Source organism: Trachypithecus francoisi, unplaced genomic scaffold, assembly GCF_009764315.1.
Source record: "Trachypithecus francoisi isolate TF-2019V2 unplaced genomic scaffold, Tfra_2.0 Lachesis_group13, whole genome shotgun sequence".
NCBI lineage: Eukaryota > Metazoa > Chordata > Mammalia > Primates > Cercopithecidae > Trachypithecus > Trachypithecus francoisi.
Genome location: NW_022681458.1, coordinates 68,859,876 through 68,880,124, shown reverse-complemented (window position 1 = coordinate 68,880,124; position 20,249 = coordinate 68,859,876). Strand labels below are relative to the sequence as shown.

The window sequence follows — 20,249 nt, the reverse complement described above, 5'->3', positions numbered from 1 at the left end:
TTTAAAGTCTTATAGTGGCTGCCTTTAGGGACAATACATGACAAATGTTTCCTATTCAGATCTTAGTTAATCTCTTTAGGATTGGGAGGGCCTGAAAGAAAAAAATCTAACTATGTTAATAGAGATGCATTACAGATGCACATTTTCCCGCATGAAGAACAGTTTTGCAGGGCCATTTCAAAATATGGCAAAGAAACATGTTTTGGGGTAAAATATTTGGATTTTATTCCTTGTCTCATATATTTTTTTTTTGAGATGGAGTCTTACTCTGCTGCCTAGGCTGGAGTGCAGTGGTGCGATCTTGGCTCCCTGTGCAACATCTGCCTCCTGGGTTCAAATGATTCTCCTGCCTCAGCCTCTGGAGTAGCTGGGACGACAGGCATGCACCACCAGGCCCGGCTAATTTTAGTATTTTTAGTAGAGACGGGGTTTCGCCATGTTGGCCAGGCTGGTCTCAAACTCCAGACCTCAGGTGATCCACCCGCCTGGGCCTCCCAAAGTGCTGGGATTACAGGCATGAGCCACTGCACCCGGCCTCCTTGTCTCGTAATGTTATGCCAGAGTCAGGTTGGAAAATAAATCATGATATATAGTGTTAAATAAAACCCGTCTGATGAGAATGTATGGTTTGTAGGGCATGACTCTCCTGACCCCTTAGATAGGAATTTGGGCAAGATAAAAATCAGAGTGTAGCCCTCATTTGACTATATGCAATCTCTTTGTCAGCTCACCCTGTACCTTGTTTATTACAGCAATTGTACCTTTTGTTTTAGAATTTCTAATTTACTTTTTCTTATAGTTTTCATTTCTTTGTTGATACTCCCCATCTGTCTACTTACTATGACTATCTTTTAAGTTCTTGAAACTACATATAATAGGTGCTTTAAAATCCTTGTCTACTAATTACATCTTAGTCATCTTAGGGTATATTTTTATGTCACAATTTTTTTTTCTTGAGTCTGGGTCAAATTTTCCTGTTTTTCCACATGTCTAGTAATTTCATATTTATAATGGACATCTTGGATGATATTTTGTAGACTCTGATTTCTGTTAGATTTCTCTGAAGAGTGTTGATATTTGTTCTGCAGACAATTGAGTTACTGGCAGATCACCTTAACCCTGTGAAGTCTTGATTTTATGATTTTTCAGTGTGAGCCTATTCAAAGACCAAGGTGTTTACTGAGTCTCTTAACTATGCAGCACTCAAACTCCTTCTCTCCTGCAGTAGATAGTAGCTGGCGTATCTACTCAGTTCTCTCATCCTTTCAACTATTGCTTTCTAGTGGGCCCCTTGAAATGATCTCTGTACATGCACAGGCTGGGGGTCAGCCAGCTAGTTGACAGGAGTTTATATGCAGATTTGGGGACTCCCTCTTTCATGGCTTTTTTCTCAGATTTCACTTTAGATTTCTAGCCACTCTTGCAGCTCTGAAATTGCAGTCTTTAACACTTCCAGCAAATAAGACTGCATACTTCTGCTTGAGTTCTAACTGCCCCAGGCTGCAAAGACATAGAAAAATACAGATAAATGTAGATCCCATCAAATTAGTATGGTTCCCCTCATCTAACTTTGAAATCCCTTTTATATGTGGACATCCCTCTCCAGTGTCTTCAAATAGTTGGTCACATTTTGTCCAGAATTTATCATTGTTTTCTGTGGGAGAGTTATCATAGTACTAGCTACTCTGACATTATCAACACCAGAACCCTCAGTTTGCTCTCTCTCTCTTTTTATAATGAGATAATAACAGTATATTTTATTTGGGATTCATATTAAAATAGCATTATACTAGAACAATACAATAATAATGTCAGATTTTAAAACAATTACAATTCTCCATTTCACCCTATATGCCACAGTAAACTTTTGGAAATAACTTGTTTTATGTTCTCTCTCTCTCTTTCTCTCTCTCTCTCTCTCTCTCTCTTTCTCCCCCTCCCTCCCTCCCTCCCTCCCTCTCCCTCTCCCTCCCTCCCTCTTCCTCTCCCTCCCTCCCTCTCCCTCTCCCTCCCTCTCAGTAGATTGTATTTAACAAAATAAAATCTTAGGCTGGGTGCGGTGGCTCATGACTGTAATCCCAGCACTTTGGGAGGCTGAGGCGGGTGGACCACGAGGCCAGAAGGTCAAGACCATCCTGGGTAACACGGTGAAACCCTGTCTCTACTAAAAATACAATAAAGTAGCCAGGCGTGGTGGGGGGCGCCTGTGGTCCCAGCTATTCACATGGCTGAGGCAGGAGAATGGTGTGAACCCGGGAGGCAGAGCTTGCAGTGAGCCCAGATCACGCCATTGCAGTCCAGCATGGGCGACACAGTGAGACTCCATCTCAAAAAAAGAGAAAGAAAAATAAAAATAAAATAAAATAAAATAAAATCTTGATAGATTTCGTTTAATTCTCTTGTTGAATAACCTTTATAAAATGACTTTTAAATTATTATTATTATTATTATTATTTTTTTTTTTTTTGAGGCGGAGTCTCGCTCTGTCGCCCAGACTGGAGTGCAGTGGCGCAATCTCGGCTCACTGCAAGCTCCGCCTCCCGGGTTCACGCCATTCTTCTGCCTCAGCCTCCCGAGTAGCTGGGACTACAGGCGCCCGCCACCTCGCCCGGCTAGTTTTTTGTATTTTTAGTAGAGACGGGGTTTCACCATGCTAGCCAGGATGGTCTCGATCTCCTGACCTCGTGATCCGCCCGTCTCGGCCTCCGAAAGTGCTGGGATTACAGGCTTGAGCCACCGCGCCCGGCCAACTTTTAAATTATTTATATAGAATAAAGATCAATCTGAAGTCAATTGATTGTTTAAATTTTGCCAGCAGTTGTTAGTTTAACCTTATTAAGTCTGCAATGGTTATATACCTTATTCAAAATGTAAAAGGAAGTATTAAATTTATCTGAAAGCACAGTAAATATAGTTAATTCCACTTTGAGAAAATTAGATTCTGTACATTGTCAGACAAACAAAAAAATCAAACTTATCCAGAAGAATTTCTACCAAATATAAGCACCTTTTATTGCATTTTGCAGAATTGTATAAGTGCCACTGTTTTGATTATTTTAATTTACTTCCTATCATTGCAAATATGATATTCTCTATTCAAAGGATAATCAAAGGGAACATGGAGGTGAAGACAGAGCATGACTCAAGGAATATATATATATATATTAATTGTTCAATTCTAGTCATGCCTCCATTCTCTTTAATACTACATTAGAATTTTTTTTCTGTTGGCCGGGCGCGGTGGCTCAAGCCTGTAATCCCAGCACTTTGGGAGGCCGAGACGGGTGGATCATGAGGTCAGGAGATCGAGACCATCCTGGTCTACACGGTGAAACCCCATCTCTACTAAAAAATACAAAAAACTAGCCGGGCGAGATGGTGGGCGCCTGTAGTCCCAGCTACTCGGGAGGCTGAGGCAGGAGAATGGCGTAAACCCGGGAGGCGGAGCTTGCAGTGAGCCGAGATCGCGCCACTGCACTCCAGCCTGGGTGACAGAGCTAGACTCCGTCTCAAAAAAAAAAAAAAAAAAAAAAAAAAAAAAGAATTTTTTTTCTGTTGATACTTGAGTGCAACTTTGCACCATGCTCATTTTTCTCTTCTCCCTCTCTTCTTTTTTACGTTTTCAGTTTTCATTTAATCCTGTAAAAATATTTCTAACTGTATCAAGCAGAAAGGCTTAGTCTGACATTAATGTTATTTAACATCGGATACTTTTTGTTTTATCTAAGACAGAACAGGTGTCAGACTTTGGAAGACAACAACATCTAATTAGAACATAATAATTATGTTTTATATTATATTTATTTCTCTATAATTTTATTGATGGCTAATTGCACTGCTTTTCTCATTGCAGCTACTGTTTTCAATTACATACAAGTAAAAAACGTGAGTCAACTTAAAGAAAACTAATAAATAATAGTACAAGGATTGTACACTTATGGCAAAACATGAGACAACAGTGCTGGAATGACTGAAGTTAGGAAAATACTGTTCAGTAACATACTTCCTCTGACCATGAGACAGTGGTGAATGTCAATCTAGAGTCACGAAGAAAAGACAGAATAAGAAATACAGATTTGAGAATTCAAAAGCTTAACACCTTCAGTCCAGTGCCATTGTTAGAATCAGGTTTTACAACTTTAATATGAAAGGTTGTTGAGAATACAGCCATTCTAAGAGGTTCTATCTTGCTCCCTGAGATGTTTTTATCCTTATAGGTTGTTAAATTTGTAAGATTCACTATAACATGCTCAATTCCACTTCTGATTTATGTTTTATATTTGATTTTTTGCTTTCTATTTCTAACCATTGTGAAGATAGCTTTAAAATAGCTCTATAAGTTCATTTGTTTGAATGTCTCTGATGAAAACTTCAATTTCAGAAATCTCTATTGTTACCTTTCTTTTTGTTTTTTAATCATTGATCTTGATCCTGAAGAGACTTATAAAATTTTCTTTTAAGTCATCTGACTCTAGTCCTGGATCAGGTCAATATTACCTGAAAACTAACACTTCTGTTATCCAAAGAATATAAAGAAAATAAGCCCGCAGGGAGACAGCACTGGCTAAAGATTAGAAGAAGGGGATGCCAGGATGATAATCCAGTTTAATCAGCCATCTTTTTTCTAAACTCTCTGCTACCAATCCTTTCTACCCTGGCTTTTCAAGAGCTGATATGACAACCTGGTGCTAATACTTATTTATATACTGAAGGCACAGTTCTATTTTCTTAAGCAACTAGGTTTTTGTCAGTCTACTGTGAAATAATTTGCTCTTTGATCTATTTTGAAGGATGTGACCAAATAATAAATTCCAAATAATTATGTCAAGGGCTTGGCATCATGGACGCATGTCCAACTGTTTTTTGTTTGTTTGGTTTTTTTTTTTATGGCTGGTGGTATGCTAAAATTGAATTACACCTAAGACACTGACTTTGAAACACTTAAAAAACAAATACTTTTGATGAGAAGTCAGTGGTCATTTGTATTGTAATCCCCTGTTTATAATGTATTGATTTTTAAAAATTGTTTTTAAGATTTTTCTCTCATCCTTGCTTTTTAGAAAATTTACAAAGACACTATAAATGTGATTTACTTTGTATTTGTTCTGCTTGGGGTTCACTGAGCTGCTTGAATCTACAAACTTGAAAGTTTTTCAACTGTTATTTCCACAAATATTTTTTCTATTCCATTCTTTCCTCCCAGGACTGTAATTACTTATATGTTCGAAATGTTTATATTGTCCCATAGGTCACTAAGCCCCAATTCCATTGTCTTTCTTTTCTCACTCCCCAATCTTTTTTCTCTCTGTTCCTGAAATTTCATAATTTCTAATGATCTGTCTTCATGTTCACTGATTCTTATATCCTCTCTAGTCTTCTATTAAGACCATCCATTACATATTTTGTTTTGGTTTTTTATTTTTTAGCTCTAGAATTTCTTTTCTTTCTTTCTTTCTCCCTCCCCTCCCCTCCCCTCCCCTCCCCTCTCTTCTCTTCTTTTAAATAGAGACAGGGTCTTACTCTAATGCCCAGACTGGTCTTGAACTCCTAGGCTCAAGTGATCTTTCCTCCTTCACCTCCCAAAGTGCTGGGATTATAGGCAAGAGCCACCATGCCCAGCCTCAGCTCTAGAATTTCTGTTTGATTTTTTTGAAATACTTGTGATCTCTGTGTTTATATGTCTTATTTTTTTTTAATTAATTATAAGATATTTTCCTTTATGCTCTTGAACATAGTTTCAACAGCTGTTTTAAAAATCTTTGCTAACTCAGTATGTGGGAAATCTTCTAGTCAGTCTGTAATGATTGCTTATGAACTACAATTTCTTTTTCTTCCTATGTCTAGTAATTTTGGATTTTATTAATGGCATTGTAAATGATACATTGTAGAGATTTCAGATTCTGTTCTATTCTATCAAATAGTCTTGATTGTCTTAACAGGAAGTTAATTAGTCCTGCCTCAGACTCTAAACTCAAACTTCCTTGCAGTTGGCAGCAGCTGAAATCTTTGTTTAGCTCTTTTATCCATGGCTGAACTCTTTGGATATGTTCTGCATATGTGGTTTAGAGATCAGTCAGAGATTTGAGCAGAGTTTATATGCAGAATTCTTTTCCTTTTTCTTTTTTTTTCCCCAAATGTATCCACTTTTTAATGGGTGCCTGTATGCCCAGCACCTTGGCTGTAAGCCAGAACTGCTAGGGCTCTGTCCACCCTCACAAAGCTGTGATCTGTGATTCTGGCTCCAACAAACCCTAAACCCAGACCCAGATCTTTACTGTCTTGAGGCCACACATGCAACTAGAGACACCAGACCCATCAGAAGAGACTGGCTGCCTAAAACACAGCAAACAGCAAAAGTATGCTTTCAAAGGCGAAGTCATTGCAAAAAAAAAAAAAGCCTTAAGAGAAAAACATTATGAGGCCGGGCGCGGTGGCTCAAGCCTGTAATCCCAGCACTTTGGGAGGCCGAGACGGGCGGATCACGAGGTCAGGAGATCGAGACCATCCTGGCTAATACGGTGAAACCCTGTCTCTACTTAAAAATACAAAAAACTAGCCGGGCGACGAGGCGGGCGCCTGTAGTCCCAGCTACTCGGGAGGCTGAGGCAGGAGAATGGCATAAACCCGGGAGGCGGAGCTTGCAGTGAGCTGAGATCCGGCCACTGCACTCCAGCCTGGGTGGCAGAGCAAGACTCCGTCTCAAAAAAAAAAAAAAAAAAAAAAAAAGAAAAACATTATGAAGGGAGGAATAAAACCAAAGTGTCATAGCATCATATATGCTTAAAGTATTAAGTAAAAATATTGCATTTTTGAAAACTTTAGAAAATTTAGAGTAAAAATCATCAAGATTCTTTGACATCATAAGCCATGACGTCTTCCTGCTTGGCCTGTAACGCTGTAACTGTGGCAGAGGGGTGAGCATCCACTGTGCCCACCCACCTTGCTGCCCAGCTGAAATGTAAAAGGTGGCACCCTGTGCCTCTGGGGCTTTTCACTGTCTCCAGGGGAGCCACTGATATGTGCAGAATTCTTTTATGCAGGGTTTTTTGCAGAATTCTTACATGCGGAGTTTTTTGCAGAATTGGAGGCCCCTCCTCTGTCTCCTTTCTGAGGTTTTCCCCTCAGTTTCCAGTTGCTGTGGCCACTTTGAACTCTGTCATCTGTTTCGTCAAGCCAGTAAGACTGAAGACTGCAAACTTCTTTTCTTTTCTTTTCTTTTTTTTTTTTTTGAGACGAAGTCTTGCTCTTGTCCCCCAGGCTGCAGTGCAATGGTGAGATCTTAGCTCACTGCAACCTCTGCCTCCAAAGTTCAAGCAATCCTTCTGCCTCAGCCTCCTGAGTAGCTGGGATTACAGGATTACAGGAATCTGCCACCACGCCCAGCTAATTTTTTGTATTTTTTTTTTTGTTTTTTTGTTTTTGAGACGAAGTTTCGCTCTTGTTGCCCAGGCTGTAGCGCAATGGCGCGATCTCGGCTCACTGCAACCTCCGCCTCCTGGGTTCAAGCGATTCTCCTGCCTCAACCTCCCGAGTAGCTGGGATTACAGGTGCACACCACTATGCCTGGCTAATTTTTTGTATTTTTAGTGCAGACGGGGTTTCACCATGGCCAGGCTGGTCTCGAACTCCTGACCTCAGGTGATCCGCCCGCCTCAGCCTCCCAAAATGCTGGGATTACGGGCATGAGCCACTGCACCTGGCCAAGACTGTAAATTTCTACTGAAGTTTTAGCCAATCTGTCTGGTATGGACTAAGGACTGCCTTCAAGTGAAAAGCCATTCCTTTCTTCCAACTACAACCTTCTCTGCAGTTTCCGCCTACTTTTAGTCAAGTGCCTTCAGGTAATTGTTTTTTAGATCTTGTCCAGGAGTGTGGCCCCACAGAAGTTTCTACATCATTTCTGAAGCAGAATCTCACAAGTTTTTTTTTCTTCTTACGACGTTGATTTAATTTGTCTTTGCAAAAATAAAATTGGGCTGCTTTATGGACAGAATCTTTACTTTAGGCTTTAATAGACAACTGTTCAGTGTTTTTATGCTTAGCCTCATTTTTAAATTAAACTTTTTATGTTGAGGAAATTATAGATTTATGTGTAATTGTAAAAAGTAATAGAGGTCCCATGTACCCTTTACCCAGTTTTCCCCAGTGGTAACATTTTGCAAAACTATTCATGACCAGGATATTGACATTGACATAGTGAAGACACAGAATATTTCCATCACCACAAGGATCTGTCATGTTGCCTTTTTATAACCACATCCACTTTCCTCCTGCCTCTATGCCTTCCTTAACTCCTGGCAATCATTAGTCTCATCTCAATTTCTATAACATTTCCATTTCGAGAATATTATAGGGCCAGACATGGCGGCCTAACCAGTAATCTGAGCACTTTGGGAGTCTGAGGTGGGAGGATTGTTGACACCAGAAGTTTAAGACCAGCCTAGGCAACATAGTGAGACCTTATACAAATAAGGTGTGAAAAATGGGTTGAGGTTCATTTTTTTTGCCTATGGATGCACAGTTGTCCAGCACTGCTTGTTGAAAAGGCTGTCTTTCCTTTATTGAATTGCTTTTGCAGCTTTGTCAAATATCAATTAGGTATATTTGTGGTTGTCTATTTCTGGGTTCTCAACAGAAATTCCATTGATGTATATGTCTATCCCTTCATCATACCACACTCTGATTCTGATTACTATAGCTATATGGTAAGTTTAAAATTGGATAGACCAATTTCTCTCCATTTATTCTTTTTGTTTGTTTTTGAGACAGAGTCTTGCTGTTTCTCTCAGGCTGGAGTGCAGTGGCCATGATCTCAGTTTACTGTAACCTCTACCTCCCGGGTTCCAGCGATTCACCCGACTTAGCCTCCAAACAAGCTGAGATTACAGATGCGCCACTGCACACCGGCTAATTTTTTGTATTTTTAGTAGAGGTGGGGTTTCATCATTTTGGCCGGGCTGGTCTCAAACTCCTGTCCTCAAGTGATCCACCTGCCTCAGCTTCCCAAAGTGCTGGGCTTATAGGCTTGAGCCACCAGGCCCAGCCCCATTTATTCTTTTTAAAAATTGTTTTAGCTATTCTACTTTCCTTCCTTCCTTCCTCCCTTCCCCCTTCCCTCCCTCCCTCCTTCCCTCCCTCCCTCCTTCCTTCCTTCCTTTTTTTTTTTTTTTTTTGGATACAGAGTCTCCCTCTGTCACCCAGGCTGGATTGCAGTGGTGTGATCTTGGCTTACTGCAACTTCTGCCTCCCGGGTTCAAGCGATTCTCCTGCCTCAGTCTCCTGAGTAGCTGGGACTACAGGCCCATACCACCATGCTGGGCTAATTTTGTATTTTTAATAGAGGCAGGATTTCACTATGCTGCCCAGGCTGGTCTTGGCACCTGACCTCATGTGATCTACCTGCCTCGGCCTCCCAAAGTGCTGGGATTACTGGCTTGAGTGACCGCACCTAGCCTGCTTTTTATTTTCTATACCTACAAATCTTTGCTGGTATTTGGCTAGGAATTGTATTAAACTGTATATCAATTTGAAAACTGATATCTTTAGTATCTTGGATCTCTAACCCAATAACACAGTATTTCTTTTCATTTGTTTATATATTTTTAAATTTCTCTCAACAACGTTGTGTAGTTTTCAACATGTAAGTCCTGTACACGTTTTGTTAGATTTACACCTATTTCTTTTTTATTGGTACTATTGTAAATGATAATGTATTTTTATTTATTATTTATTTATTTATTTTTAGGAGTCAGGGTCTCATTCTTTCGCCCAAGCTGGAGAGTGATGGTGTGATTATAGCTCACTGCAGCCTTGAACTCAGGTGATCCTGCCACCTCAGCCTTCCAATGTGCTGGGATTACAGGTATGAGCCACCACACCTGGCCAGTAATGTATTTTTAATTTCAATGTCCATGTATTCATTGTTAATATATAGAAATACAATTGATTTTTTATATTAACTTGTTTCCTGCAATCTTGCTGTAAATATCCATTCTAGAAAGGTTTTGGGGTTTTTTTTGTAGATTTCTTGAGACTTTATACATAAATAATCATGTCATCTGCAAATAGAAACAATTTTATTTCTTCCTTTTTGAACTGTATGGCTTTTATTTCTTTTTCTTGCCTTGTTGCACTGGCTAGACTTCTAGTACTATATTAAATAGAAGTAATTAATATGAAGAATGGACAACCTTGCCTTTTCCCAATTGTACAGAGTAGGATTCAGTCTTACCATTAGGTGAAATGCTAGCTCTGGGTTTTCTGTAGATGGTCTTTATCAAGTTAGAAAGTTTCCCTCTTTGAATACTGATCTGTAGTTTGCTGGGTTTTGTACTGTCTTTTTCTGCTTTTGGCATTATAGTAACACTGGCCTTCTCAAATAAGTTGGGAGGTGTCCCTTCCTTTTCTATTTTCTGGAAGTGATTGTATAGAATTGGTGTTAATTCTTCTTTAATTTTTTGGTAGAATTTCTCTAAACTATCCAGGCCTGGTTATGACTTTTGGGGAAAATTTTAAAATTACATCTTCAATTTTATTAATAGTTATATAACTCTTCAAACTATTGATTTCATATTTGGTGAGCTGTGGCAATTTGTGTTTTTTTTTGAAACATTGGTCCACTTTATCTAAGTTGCCAAATTTTTGTGTGTCAGGTTGTTAATAGTATTTCCTTATTTTCCTTGTGTAGTCTGCAGAGTCTGTAGTAATATCCCCTGCTTCACTCATGATATTGGCGATTGTGTATTCTCTTTTTTCTTTGTCAGTTTAAAAAGAGATTTGTCAATTTTATTGATCTTTTCGAAGACCCAGATCTTCCTTTCATTGATTTCCTTTATTGGTTTCCTGTTTTAAATTTCACTGATTTATACTTGAATCATTATTATTCCTTTCTTCTGGATATGTTTGGTTTTGTTTGCACTTATTTCTCAGATTTCTTGAGTTGGGAGCTTTAATTACTAATTTGACACTGATCTTCTTTCCTAATATATGCATTTAGGTTATGAATTTCCGTACCAACAGGGAGTGTCTGACACATTTTAATATGTTGTATTTTTATTTTCATTAAGTATTGTATATTTTCTAATTTCCCTTGGTACTTCCTTTTTAAGGATTATTTAGAAGTGTGTTGTTCAGTTTCCAAGTGTTGGAAGATTTTCCTCTTAGTTTTATGTTATTCATTTTTAGTTTGATTTCATCACAGTAAGAGAACACATTCTGTGTGATGTACATTCTTTTAACTTTCTTAGGGATTGTTGCTCTGACCTATGATATGATGTATCTGCTTATGTTTGCTGAGCACTTGAGAGGAGAGTGTATAATGCTGTTATTCAGCGAGGTATTCTATAAAAGTTACTTAGCTCTTATTGGCTGATGATGTTGAGTTCTTCCATATCTTTGTTTTCTGTCTACTTGTTTTATTACTTGTTGAGAGGAGTGTTGAAGTCTCCAACTATAATTATGGATGCATTTATTTCTCTTTTAAGTTCTATCAGTTTTTGTTTCTCACATTTTGCAGCTCTATTCTTAGCCATATACATATTTAAGATTACTATATTTTGCCGGGCATGGTGGTTCACATGGGTAATCTCAGCAATTTGGAGGCCAAAGTAGGTGAATCACTTGAGCTCAGGAGTTCAAGACCAGCCTGGGCAATATGGCAAAACTCCATTTCTACACAAAATACAAAAATTAGGTCCCTCCCACAACATGTGGGAATTCAAGATGCTATGGTTCAGCTGTGTCCCCACCCAAACCATATCAACAGTTTTCTTTTTTAGCACTGAAAAAATATTGTGCCACTTCCTTCTGGCCTCCATGCTTTCTGATAAGAAGTACACTATCATTTTAATTGTTTCCCTTATTGATAAGGTATTTTTTACTTTGGCTGCTTTCAAGATTTTTCTTTGTCTTTAGTTTAATTATTATATATCTCGGTATGGTTTGTTTGTTTGTTTGTTTTCTACAGACAGAGTCTCTTTATGTTGCCCAGGCTGGTCTCAAACTCCTGGGATCGAGTGATTTTCTTGCCTTAGCCTCCGAAAGTGCTGGGATTATGAGCATGAGCCACCATGCCTGATCCTTGGTATGGTTTTTTGAGTTTATCCTTTTTGGGGTTTGTTAAGCTTTTTAAAAACTATATTTAATTTTTTAAGTTTAATTTTGTCTTACCTTATTTTATTTTTTTTGGAGACAGTTTCTCATGTTTTGCCCAGGTTAGAGTGTGATGTTGCAATCATAGTTCACTGTAGCCTCAAACTCCTGGGCTTAAGTGATCCTTCTGCCTCAGTTTCCCAAGTAACTGGGACTACAGGCATGTGCCATAATGCCGTTTTTGATTTTTTGAGAATGGGCCTCACTATGCTGCCCAGGCTGGTCTTGAACTCCTGGCCTCAAGTGCTTCTCCTGCCTTGGCCTCCCAAAGCACTGGAATTACACATATGGGCCAAGATGCCCAGCCATGCCCAGCTTCTTAAATCTATGAATTTATGCCCCTTGACAAATTTGGAAAGCTTTTAGCCATTATTTTGTTGAGTACTTTCGCAATCATTTTTTGCTTCTGCTTATAGGATTCTAATGATACTAACATTAGATACTTTATTATAATCCACAGGTCCCTGTTTGATTTTCTTTCTTCCTTTTTTTTAGGCTATGTTCTCTCTGTTATTCATATTAATTTCTATTGCGTTATCTTCCAGTTCACTCCTTTCTGCTGTTAATTTCAGTACCTTTTAATTTCAGTTACTGTATTTTTAAATTTTAAATTTTAATATTTCAGTTGGGTCATTGTCCTCCTCCTCCTCCTTCTCCTTCTTCTTCTTCCTCTTCTTCGAGATGAGGTCTTTCTCTGTTGTCTAGGATGGATTGCAGCGGCATCATAGCTCACCACAGCCTCAAATGCCCCGGCTGAAGCAATCCTCCCACCTCAGCCTCCCCAGTAGCTGTGACCATAGGCATGCACTACTATACTCAGCTAATTTTTTAACTGTTTATAGAGACAAGGTCTTTCTGTGTTGCCTAAACTAGTCTTGAACTGCTGGGCTCAAGCAATCCTCCCACCTTGGCCTCCTCCAGTGCTGGGATTACAGGCATGAGCCACTGCACCTGGCCAACTGTTTTGTTTTTTGAGAGGGGGTCTCACTATGTTGCCCAGGCTGGTCTTGAACTCTTGGGCTCAAGCAGTTCTACCTCAGCCTTCCAAGTAGTTGGGACTTCAGGTGCATGCCACCATGCCTGGCTGAAACATCTTTTTTATCATGGCTGCTTTAAAATTTTGTGAAATAATGCTAATGTCTCTCTCATTTTGGTGCTGGCATATATTGATTGCCTTTTTTCACTGGTTTGAGATTGCTATGGACCAAACTGTGTTCCCAACAAATTTATATGTTGAAGTCCTAAGCCCCAGTGTGATAATGCTTGGGACATGGGGACTTTGAGGGGTCATAAATGTGGAATTCTTATTATGGGACTGGCACTCTTAAAAGAAGAGACATTAGACAGCTTGCTTCCTCTTTCCCTCTCTCCACCCTTGTGCACCAAAGAAAGGCCATGTGAGGACACAGGAATCCAAGGAGAGGACCCTCACTAGACCCTGCTGGCACCCTGATCTTGGACTTCCAGTCTCCAGAATTGTGAGAAATAAATTCCTGTTATTTAACCTACCCAGTCTATGGTATTTTGTTATGGCAGCCTAAGCTAAGACAGAGATCTTTCTAGTTTTTGGCATGATGAGTAATTTTCCATCGGAACCTAGACATTTTGTATTATGTTCTGAGACTCTCGATTTTATCTAAACTTTTTGTTTTAGATGGCTTTTTCTGACACTACTCTCGTAAGGGAGATATGTGTGTTGATGATGCCTCTTTACGACAGGTAGAGGTACACGTCTATGTTCTCTACTTGGCCACCATTGAGACCTGAGGGGAGCAGGCTCCTTCTGCCTGAGTTCCCCATGTGGTCTCCACTGACACCTTGGTGGGAGTGACCTAATTACTGCTAGACAGTGGTCAAAGTTCTGACTCTTCACTAGACCCTCTGATACCACCCTGGCAGGAGTGGCAAAGGATGCCTCATTAGTGCTGGGAAGGGGCTGGAAGTCCAGGCTCCCCACATGGTCTCCACTGACACCATGGAGAGGGGAAGGTCCCTCTTACTGGCCAGCAGAGATGAAACTCTCAGCTATCTGCTTGTCCCTCTCTGACACCAACCCTTTGGGGTTGGGTGTTGGGATACCTTGTTATGGTATCTCTTGAGTGGAAGTTTAGGCTTCTTGACTTTTGCTGATGGGGGTAGGGATGGTGCCACAATTGTTCTCTATGGTATTTGGATGGAGTAGAGTGAGTATCATCTAAAATTCTTGTCTTATTTGGCTACATCTTTCTTGGTCTTTTGGCTGGAGAGACTAGACTTTTGTTGGGGCTCTTTTGGTCTGGAATCACTGACAATATGGGTTGCTGGCTTCCTCCACTTCAAGTCTGGGATCATGAGGCAAAAAGGAAATCAAGGAAGTCCCCTGTGTGTGGGTTCTCAGGTTCCAGTGGACCTTGTTGGTTTGCTTTCTTCTTTCTATCTTCTGGAGTCTCCTTATGTTTGTATCCTGGTATATACAGTATCCAGGGTTTTTAGTTATAATTAGTAGGAAAAATAGGGGAAAAAATACGTCTGTTCTGTCTTCTCAGAAGTGGAAGTCCCCACAAATACATTTTTTGTACAAGTACTTTTTTAAAAAAATAAATAACTGCCTGATTTTTCAAGACTTAGCTCAAATTTTACCTTTGATAGTTTCTTCCTAATCAAAATGTCAGACAAACATAAATTTTAGTTTAGATCTTTCAGTTCCAAGGGTAATGTGGGGTCCCACCAAAGTCTGAGTTGACATTTGGTTACCCTAGGCTGTAGGATTAGGTGACTGAATTGGTTCAGACTCAATTATAAGCAACAGAAATCCACTCAAGCTGGCTTCAACAGAAAAGGGGAATTCATTACAAGATAGAAGCCAGGGGCAGGAAGGTAGAAATAAGTTTAAAGACTGGAGGGACTCTGTCAGAAGACAGATTATAAGGAGGGAAAAACATGGTGCCAAGAAAAATAATCAACACTTATGAAAATGGCATCAGACCACAAGGTCTAGAATAAAGAAGAGTTCAGACAAAAGTCCCAGGTGACCCTGTGTGTATGTTTACAAGGTACTGCAGGTAAAACTTGGTAGAGCTGAATTCTCTGGTTTTGATTTCCTAGCTTTGAGATGGATGAGTAAATAGTCATAGAAATCATCTCTGGATCCATGGAAGCTATTGAAGATGAAACAATAGATTTTTTAATCTCTAGACAAAATTTAATATTCTGGTCTTAGTAGCTGATCAATGCCACATGGCTCTAGATTTGCTGACTATCCAATAAGGATGCTTAAAGATTATTTTTGATCAAAAGGGGGAATGTTTAGGAGAATTATGCAAAACTTAGAAATAAAGCAATGATATGATTCTATGAAATTTTTTGATTGTGTGAATTTTTAGTGTCACGCCAAAGCTTTGACTTAAGCATCACCTAACTCTCTAGGGAAATGGACTTTGTTTACAGAATTGATTAGATACTAGACATTCTATAATTGTGTAAAATGGATAAGATGTGATTCTTTTCTGTCAATAGGGAAGATAATTCTGAAGAAGATGGCTTCATGTCCTTGTGGGACATTAACCAGTTGTGTACAAAACAGCAAACTGTAAGAATTATGTTTCTAACTTTCTGAAAATTATATTTGACATCAGGAGACAGAAACACACAGTGGTGTACAGGCCAGTCATGTTATGGGTGGAGAAGCTGGTGAAGATCCACGAACTCCTGGAGCTGCTACAAATCCAAACCCCACTCCCCACATGGCCCAGACCTGTTATGGCCTAATATTTGATACTGGGTTTGCACGAGTCTCTTTGTTGTTCCCCATGTATCTTTTACTTGAGTTATCTTGGGTAGATCTCTGTTTTATCTGTAACCTGAACTGTCTCCTAGACAACACCAGTTTGTGATCCTAGGTAAGATTTTTTTTTTGAAGAGTTCACTATTTCTTCAGTAATGTCATGTTTTAATGGGTACACAGTACTTTCACTTGGCATCAATTATGAGTTGTTTTCTGAACAATTCAGTATTATACCAGCTGGGCTGCCTACTGATCTCTCCATTCCTTTGGGGTGACTCTGCCAACAGGGGACATGTTCCATTCTATTCCAATTTGTGTTGCTATACATATCCGCACAGCAATACAGAAAGTAGCTTCACTAGCTCATACAGCATTACTGTGTTTGTCATGAAAATCAGGTGTATGCTTTTGGTGGCTCTGCCTTGCCGTTGTTCAGACTTGGAGATTACTTAGTGCTTTTTTGAGCAAGGGAAACATTGTGAAGGTGAAGCTAGAACTGTGGAAATGCAGCTGCTGCTTTGGTGCAAATTTGCATCGGGTCCCTCAGGAAGGTTTCTAAGTCCACTGGATCAGTAGCTTTCACTGGTCAAATGGCAGGATTTCAGTTTTTTTCATATTATTTTATCTTTCTGGGAGTCCCCAAAATTAACCCTGGGAAGAGTTAATTGAATTGTTTGTAAAGGCTTTCCCCATGCTTCAGACATAAAACATGCAGAATATTGTGGGCGGATACTTTCTCTAGCAATCCTTCTAGAATTTCATGGGCCCCAACCCATAGAGTTCATTAAACAAAAGAAACACTGACAGAAACCTGAAAGTGTATTACTCTCCTTTGTCTTTCCTTAGGCTTTTAGAAAAACAATGGCACCACACCACATTCAGGACCCGGAATAGGTGGAATAGCAGCCCCTGAAAATATATATGTCCATGTCTTAATGCCAAGCTGCTGTGAATGTGGCCTTATTTGGAGAATGAGTTTTTACAGATTAATTAAATTAAGGACCCTGAGATGAGATCATCCTGTATTACTAAGGTGGGCCCCAAATCCAATGACATATGTCCTTATAAGAGACACAGGAGGAGAAGACACAGACACAGAGGAGAAGGCTCTGTGAATACAGAGGCGGAAACTGGAGTAAGCAGCCACCAGTCAAGGCATGTGATCAGCCATAGAAGCTGGAAAAGGAACGGGGTGGAATCTCTCCTAGAGCCCGTGGAGGGAGCACAGCCCTGCCAACACCCTGACTTCAGATTTCTGGTTTCCAGAACTCTGAGGGAATAAATTGCTATTGTTTAAGCCACTAAGTTGACAGGAATTTGCTATGGCAGCCCTAGGATACTCATATAACACCATAGCCAGGCTTCCAGTCTCTCACCTAAAAAAGAGAAGTTCAAACAGAAACAACGTGACAGGGAATGCTAGAGGTGCCCTCGTAACACTGGTGACAAACTAGACGAGATCTTTCAAACCCTCACTCTGAAAGACAATAACTAGAATAGCTAGGCCTTACCAATTTCCAACTAGGATTCATGACTGATGGAAACAGTTTTTACAGCTCCTAATTTTTCCAAGTTTTGAGTAGTTCTTAATGCTGTCCTAAGCAGCCCAGCCTCCTCACTGGCCATTGAGTCTTTTCTGCTTCCTCATAAGTTGGCTCACAGCAGGCTTTGGTCTGCCATAAAACCAGCGCATGGTTTTACCTTTAATCTTACCATTGACCAGCATTATCTCTTGGTATTAGAAGAGATTAATGAAGCCAAGAGAAGGAAAATGACTGGCTTATGTGTATGTTTCTGAATCAGCAGTCCCTGTGTCATCAGGCGTCCAATCTTTGGTGACTGGAAGTAGGGGAGCAGTACCACATGGTGTCAAATGCAGTGCTTAAGCTGCCAGGGATGGGTATTCAGATGCTGTCCCGCTCAGTACAATGGTAAAGAATGTAGACTCCACCTGAGCTAGAAAAGTAGCTCTGCCACTTACCACATGTTTTATGAACTTGGACAAATTAATCTCTCTGTGTCTCAGTGTACTTATTCCTAAGTAATAGTCCAAGGCTACCTCACAAATTGGCATTGGGATAAAATGAGTACATCTCTGGCATGAATGCAGTGCTCAATATATTTTAGCTATTATTATCATCAAGTCTGATAAACACATGTTTTCTCATTCTATAGTTCCAAAGTAGCCCTAGGCCAATATAATTCAAATATACTTTTCTAATTATAAGCTCACGCTCCTGTTCCAAAAGAAAAAAGGCTCCTAGGCTGGGTGTGGTCACTCATGCTTGTAATCCCAGCACTCTGGGAGGCCGAGGTGGGCAGATCACTTGAGGTTAGGAGTTCGAGACCAGCCTGGGCAACATGGCAAAACTTAGTCTCTAGTAAAAATACAAAAATTAACTGGGCATGGTGGCACATGCCTGCAGTCCCAGCTACTCGGGAGGCTGAGGCAGGAGAATTGCTTGAACCTGGGAGGCAGTGAGCCGAGATTATGCCACTGCACTCCAGCCTGGGCAACAGAGTGAAACTGTGTCTCAAAAAAAAAAAAAAAAAAAAGTAAGAGAAAAAAGTCTCCTAAAATCAAAGCCAGGTACTGTATCGAGAGATGATATAGGCCGGGCGCGGTGGCTCAAGCCTGTAATCCCAGCACTTTGGGAGGCCGAGACGGGCGGATCACGAGGTCAGGAGATCGAGACCATCCTGGCTAACACGGTGAAACCCCGTCTCTACTAAAAATACAAAAACTAGCTGGGCGAGATGGCGGGCGCCTGTAGTCTCAGCTACTGGGGAGGCTGAGGCAGGAGAATGGCATAAACCCGGGAGGCGGAGCTTGCAGTGAGCTGAGATCTGGCCACTGCACTCCAGCCTGGGCGACAGAGCAAGACTCCGCCTCAAAAAAAAAAAAAAAAAAAAAGAGAGATGATATAATAGGGCAATAATAAAGTATGCTTTTCAGTCTCAGAATACATAACCTCTTGACGACATCCACATTCTGCTCCAATTCCTTCTTGCCATACAACCTATGGACTAAATGGTACTTATGTCAACACTGCTGACATATTATTTAAGTATTTATTATTTAAATATGTATTGAAGTATATTAATTAAAGAGTAAAGCAGTCGGGCGTGGTGGCTCGCGCCTGTAATCCCAGCACTTTGGGGGGCCAAGGTGGGTGGATCACCTGAGGTCAGGAGTTCGAGACCAGCCTGACCAACATGGTAAAACCCAGTCTCTGCTAAAAATACAAAAATTAGCTGGGCGTGGTGGTGGATGCCTGTAATCCCAGCTACTCGGGAGGCTGAGGCAGGAGAATCGCTTGAACCCAGGAGATGGAGGTTGCAGTGAGCCGAGATTGTGCCATTGTACTCCAGCCTGGGAGACAGACTGAGACTCCATCTTAAAAAAAAAAAAAAACAAAAAAGGGTAAAGTATATCAAGTACCTATTAAATGAATGAGGAAATTAAAAAATAAATTACTAGGCCAAGCGCTGTGGCTCACGCCTATAATCCCAGCACTTTGGGAGGCCAAGGCAGGCGGATCATCTGAGGTCAGGAGTTCGAGACCAGCCTGGCCAACATGGAGAAACCCTGTCTCTACTAAAAATACAAAAAAATTAGCTGGGCATGGTGATGCATGCCTGTAATCCCAGCTGCTTGGGAGGCTGAGGCAGGAGAATCACTTGAACCTGGGAAGCCAAGGTTGTGGTGAGTCGAGATCATGCCACTGCACTCCAGCCTGAGCAACAAGAGCGAAACTCTATCTCAAAAAATAAATAAATAAATAAATAAAAATAAATAACTTTCTAAGAATTAAAGTACTGTAGGGATGAGCTCAGCTCACTATGAGTCTTGCCCCTAGAAAACTAGATCCTGTTTTCTCCTGCCTTAAGTGAATTTATGTTAGCAAAGCACTGGGCGTGGAGCGAATAGTACAGACAGAGTAAATCCATTAACATGGGGTCTTCCTTACACTTGATCACCCTAGTAATTATATCATTCCAATTGAAGACCAATGTTGTCCTTTTACTTCTAACTTTGATTCGATTATTGGAATCATATACATAGTTTTCAGTTTTTCACACATTTAAAAAAATGTATCTCCAAACTCATGTGGCATTAGGAATGTAGTTCATTGGCTTGTTTCCCGAGGACATGAGTGAGATTCTTTTTCTTTTATGACACCACTCTAAATCTCTGTTAATTGTGCCATTTTGTACTCTTCTCCTACTGGTTATATTCTCATTCCCTCTGATTTTCTTTTCTTTTTTTTTTTTTTTTTTTTTGAGACAGAGTCTCGCTCTGTCACCCAAGCTGGAGTGCACTGGCCAGATCTCA

At 40.2% G+C, this 20,249-nt stretch overlaps 1 pseudogene; it reads right to left on the bottom strand.

Annotated features, from left to right (window-relative positions):
• Positions 1-16,066: 16,066 nt before the first annotated feature.
• Positions 16,067-16,390, bottom strand: LOC117095383 (annotated as a pseudogene).
• Positions 16,391-20,249: the final 3,859 nt, after the last annotated feature.